General features: G+C 36.0%; 1 long non-coding RNA gene across 1 annotated transcript in view; it reads left to right on the forward strand.

The window, feature by feature from the left end:
- Positions 1–5,968, forward strand: part of LOC107712041 (uncharacterized) — a 35,207-nt gene that overhangs the window by 24,346 nt on the left and 4,893 nt on the right. Inside the window, exon 3 of the long non-coding RNA XR_001636758.1 lies at positions 3,654–3,743. This is a non-coding gene — a long non-coding RNA (uncharacterized LOC107712041). The remainder of the gene's footprint in view (positions 1–3,653; positions 3,744–5,968) is intronic.

Genomic DNA, 5,968 nt, shown 5'->3' on the forward strand with positions numbered 1-5,968 from the left:
AGGACAATATTTGGCCGAGATACAACTATTTGAAAATCTGGAATCTGGGGTGCAAAAAAATCTAAATATTGAGAAAATCATCTTTAAAGTTGTTCAAATTAAGTTCTTAGCAATGCATATTACTAATCAAAAGTGAAGTTTAGATATATTTACGGTAGGAAATTTACAAAATATATTCATGGAACATTATCTTTATTTAATATCCTAATGATTTTTGGCATAAAAGAAAAATGGATAATTTTGACCAATACAGTGTTTATTTTTTTTTTTATACCCCAGCGATTTAAGACTAGTTTTGTGCTCTAGGGTCACATATATTTACTTGAGAAGCAAAATTACTTAAAATATTAAGCCTTGATTTCTGAAAAAGAAAAAAAAAAAAAAAAGAAAAAGAAAGAAACACAATTAAGTGAGTCTACGCTTAAAACAACAAGAAAAAAAAAGTAATTGTGGCAAGAAAAGTAATTTAGTTTCCCTTTGAATTAATTGCAGATATTTTTATTTCTTATTTTAATCATAAACTCACTTAATTTTGGTAGATTTTGCAGAAAACAAGACTTAATTGTCACGTGTGGCTGCGGTGAAGAGCACGACGCAAGATCGGGAAACCACATTTATTATAACTAACACAGAGAACTAGGAAGACAACCACATTACACAGACGACACCGGACACTGGGATTAAGTAACAAGCAACTAATGAGGATAATTAAGGGAACACAGGTGAACAGAATGACAATCAACCATGAGGGAAAACTAGGTCACGGGGAGCACAACACACACACAGAACGTCCAGGGGCGTGACATTAATAGACCTAAAAGTCAAAGTAAATGTATCTTGATTTAAGAATGTTTAGATATAGTTAATGGAAAACAAGGGATTTATTTATTTAGAAATTTATACTTTTATTCATTAAGGATGCAATGCATTGATCACAAGTGATAATAAAGACATTTATACCGTCACAACAGATTTCATTAGAGCTTTTAGATGCATTTTTGGCAGTAAGTTTCTTGCATTCAACTATTTTAATACTTCTAGTCAGTAAATTATGTTAGTGTTGGTTTTCTCAGCATGCACTAGGACAGGAATATTTATTGCATTTGCATTGTTTGACAGTTTGCAATGTTTAGTTTACGTTAATTGCATTCTGTGGTCACATATGAAAAAAAAAAAAACTTGTATTATTGATTTTCTTCAGTATGTGTAAGTTATTCTTTAGTCGCTGCACAAGCTAAAGCATTGGGAGAAAAAAATAAAATAAATCTCTTCAAAGGGAATAAAAAGCGGTCAAATGAAAACCAGATCTGTTCACAGGTATTTCCTTCGTCTAGCTGCAGATGTTCAGACAGAGTCAATCATCAGGAATATCTTCCTCAAATGCATGATTACATTTATTTACTTAGCTATTTAAAAGCTTATATTTGACCATATATTTCATCCTTATGGCAACATGGTATGATTAAAGACAAATCAAGCTTTAATTATATATATTTATTTTTTCTGCTGAATTAAAGCATGAGCAAAACATTAACCTCAACATGCAACCACAAATGAATATTTATAATACATTAATAATAATAACTAGTTTGACAGTTTGCAATGTTTAGTTTACGTTAATTGCATTCTGTGGTCACATATGAAAAAAAAAAAAAAAACTTGTATTATTGATTTTCTTCAGTATGTGTAAGTTATTCTTTAGTCGCTGCACAAGCTAAAGCATTGGGAGAAAAAAATAAAATAAATCTCTTCAAAGGGAATAAAAAGCGGTCAAATGAAAACCAGATCTGTTCACAGGTATTTCCTTCGTCTAGCTGCAGATGTTCAGACAGAGTCAATCATGAGGAATATCTTCCTCAAATGCATGATTACATTTATTTACTTAGCTATTTAAAAGCTTATATTTGACCATATATTTCATCCTTATGGCAGCATGGTATGATTAAAGACAAATCAAGCTTTAATTATATATATTTATTTTTTCTGCTGAATTAAAGCATGAGCAAAACATTAACCTCAACATGCAACCACAAATGAATATTTATAATACATTAATAATAATAACTAATTTACGGTGTGGAGGAGCAGCAGAGTCGACTTTGTTTTCTTCTTCCTGTCGATGTGTTTGAGAGCACACAGAATATTTTATGCTGCTGCCTCTGAATCAGTACAAACCTGTTCCATCTCTCTGTCGCTTTTACACTTTCATGTCTTCTTTTCCGTCTGTCACCATCACAGATGGGCTGAAGTCACAAACTTGCAGCCAGAACAGTCCAGAATGTGTGCAGATTTACCTGACTAGACTCGCTCGAGAGACAGAGAGAGTTTATAAATGCGGAGATGAAGTCACGTCCCGACACACATCCATCTGCCACCAATACAGCGGCTCACATTCAACACAGACCTGCTCTGATCTGACAAACACATGCAGAAGAACGACAATCACTCCTCAGTGGCTGCTTTTAAAAGCTCAGGAGATGCAGAGGAGTTTCATTTACGTGTCAGCTTTGCTTCTTTTGAAGTATAAAGCTAAAAATGAATGTGAAGAGCAGCCCAGATCATTTGACGAGAAACGGTTGAGTTCATATTGAAATGTCTCGAGTTTTGACTGTATGAGACATCATTGAGATCTTCTTGAGACACGGGAGATTGCTGGAGTGTTTTTTTTTTCTCAGTAGAAACACTGGATAATCAGGAGTCTCAGTTTGACCTTGTTTTAGTCTCATTGCTGCTTAGGAGAAACATTGAGATATTAAATACACTTTCTCTCTTCGATTAGGAGACTGTAGAGGCTTGAAATAAGCTATTCTTTTGAACTTTCTATTCATCTGTGAATCCTGAAAAATAAAATGCATCACAGTTTCCACAGAAATATTGTGCAGCACAACTGTTTTCAACATTGATAATAATCAGAAATGTTTCTTGAGCAGCAAATCAGCATATTAGAATGATTTCTGAAGATCATGTGACACTGAAGACTGGAGTAATGATGCTGAAAATACAGCTGCGCATCACATAAATAAATTACAGTTTAACATACATTCACATAGAAAACTGCTATTTTAAATTGTAATAATATTTCAAATTTTTACTGTTTTTACATTGTTTTTGATCAAATAAATGCAACCTTGGTGAGCAGAAGAGACTTCTGAAACATCCCAAACGTTGAAATGGTAGCATGTGCTTTGTTGGTGTTGTAGAAGATAATTTTAATTAGTTTGCATGTCCATATGATCTTTGCATGAGATGATGAGAAACCTATTTGGCTTGTCCATGAAGGAGGCCTTGAGCACAAGACTTGACTCTAATGCATGACTTGACTTTAAGGCATGCTGTACAAATTGTTAGTTGATTATACCTGATGCATTAACTAATGTTACCTTACTGTAAAGTCTTACTGTAAAATCCCTGGCTTTCGTTTCACTGATGCAGGATAGGAACTTTCTATTGCAGCATTTCTCATGTTAATGCACGTTAGGATCATTTGCTTGTGTTTTGAACTTGTCAAAAAGTGTCTGTTTAATGAATAAATGTAAAAGCGCTGAAGCCACCTGATCACTGAACACCTGAACTGAATATAGACAGCTGTCAATCACCAAAATAGAGAAAGATTGTGAGAATTAATGTTCTTAGTGTGATTTTTCTCTCTTCAGGGCATCTTTCTGCATCTCAGAAGCGTCTGAATTCAGACCGACCGGTCAGTACATCCCTCTCCATCGTCATCAGAAACCCTAACTCTCCAGGTTAGTCTCGAACAGCTTGAACACGCAGACACACGGACGCTCGAGTCCTGACAGTAATGCTGAAGTGCCAGAAAACCACTCTGGTCTGGAGCCCCTCCTCACACACACGTGTGTGTGTGTGTGTGTGTGTGTGTTTCCCGTGAGGTGTTCCGGACATGCTGGCAGTCAGGCTCCGATATCACCTTCTCCTGACCGGAATTTCGGCATTCCCTGTTGAGACTTTTCCATCTGTTTCCCACAGTGAACACACACACACACACGCACACACACACACATACACACACACACACACACACACACACACCGAGCTCTCGTGTGGAATCTGCTTAGAGAAGCTCCATTGAGCCGCTCCAGTGTCCTTAAACGCAGCCGGACACACAACTCCTCGCCACTGAAACTCAGCTTCCATCTTCAGAACCTGCAGCTCGTGAAACTGATTCATGAGTTTTCACATAAACAACCTGCTGGTTATCTGACAGGTTTTCTTTTGTTGAGTTTCGTGACTCAGATGCTGCTTGATTGCTTGTATCGTCACAGAATGTAACTATATTATCGCTCAGCTCTTTATATAAAGTTGGATAAATGTGTACAACATTATCCATATACATACAGTATAACACAGTGTATCCGCATAGGGCAATACTATTGCAAATCTCAACTGCTTGATTCCTTGTGTCATCGTAAAAAAGAGATTAATAAATAGTATATGTATTTCTCATTGTTAGTTAATGCATTAACTATAATGGCACGAATTGTTAACAATAGTTAACTACATTATTTAACATTAACTAACAAAAATAATAATGAAAAAAAAAATCTAAAACATGTATTAATCTTACTTAATGTTAATGTCAACTTTTAAGTACATATTAGAATATGATGTAATTATTTAATGGACCTACCTGACCTAAACTAACAATGAACAGCTGCATTTTTATTATCCAACATTAACAAAGATTAATAAATACATGTATTGCTTATTGTTCGTTAATGCATTATCTAATGGCATGAATTCCATTTGTTAACATTAGTTAACTACATTAGTTTACATTTAAAAAAAAAAAATCTAAAATTTTTTTTTTTTTTTAATCTTAGTTAATGTTAATGTCAACTTTGAAGTTCATATTATAATATTATGTAATTATTTAATGGATCTAACTGACATGAACTAATAATGAACAGTTTAATTTTTTTATTAACTAACGTTAAAAAGATGAATAAATACTATTGCTGGATTGCTGATGGGACAGTCTTCTGCTGCAGATTATTATTCACATTCATGCACTTTATGGTTGATATCGCTGCAGTTTCAAACCTGATTTTGTGCTTGTCTGCCTGAATGTGTGTTAGTTTGTCAGTTTGCTTTGTGTGTGTGTGTGTGTGTGTGTGTTTGTGTGAACTGATCTGTCGTCTGTCTGTCAGGCGTTTGTTCTGAGACTCAGAGGTGTTTGTATGAACACACATCACACAGAGCTTTAAAGAGCTGTCTCTGTCTCTGTGTCTCTCTGTGTTCAGGTGAGCAGGTGAGACGCTCGCAGACAGGAGTGTGTGTGTGTGTAACCCTGAGGGTCGCCGCGGGCGTGTGTGTGTGTGTGTGTGTGTGTATGTGAGACTGCTGACAGCTGCTTCACACACACACACACACACACAAACACTCCACCGTCATACAACCACATAATAACCAGGATTCCTCTTTGCCCGTCTCTCTCTCTCTCTCTCTCTCTCTCCCTCTCTCTCTCTCTCTCTCTCTCTCTTTCTCTCTCTCTCTCTGCCGCTGCAGTGCATAACAAATTACACTTAATAAGGTTCCTCTCACCACACTCATTCCAACATTCACATCCCAATTTCAATTTAGTTTCTAATGTCAGAATTTCCCACCATGTATTATATTGCAATATTATAGCAATTTCAGAAAATGTGAACATTAAATTAAAAGTATTAGCACGAAATTAGTGCAGAAATCGGCCAGTTTTCCTCTGAGCGCCTGATCGGTTGCTCACTGAAGGGCCTCGTGCTTGTTTCATCTGTTTTCTGAAATGTATTCACAAAAGCCTTTTATTTTAATCAAAAAAGTGAAGTATGTGTTAGTGCTGATGGGTCTGTGTTGGTCACAGTGATACACACACCCTGCAGTCCATCGCCACACTGACAGCTGATTTACTGACAGTCATCATGACATCAGCACTGCGAGTGTGTGTGTGTGTGCGTGTGTGTGTGTGTGTGAG

The sequence above is a fragment of the Sinocyclocheilus rhinocerous genome, unplaced genomic scaffold (genome assembly GCF_001515625.1).
Source record: "Sinocyclocheilus rhinocerous isolate Xijiao unplaced genomic scaffold, SAMN03320098_v1.1 scaffold328, whole genome shotgun sequence".
In the NCBI taxonomy this organism is placed as follows: domain Eukaryota; kingdom Metazoa; phylum Chordata; class Actinopteri; order Cypriniformes; family Cyprinidae; genus Sinocyclocheilus; species Sinocyclocheilus rhinocerous.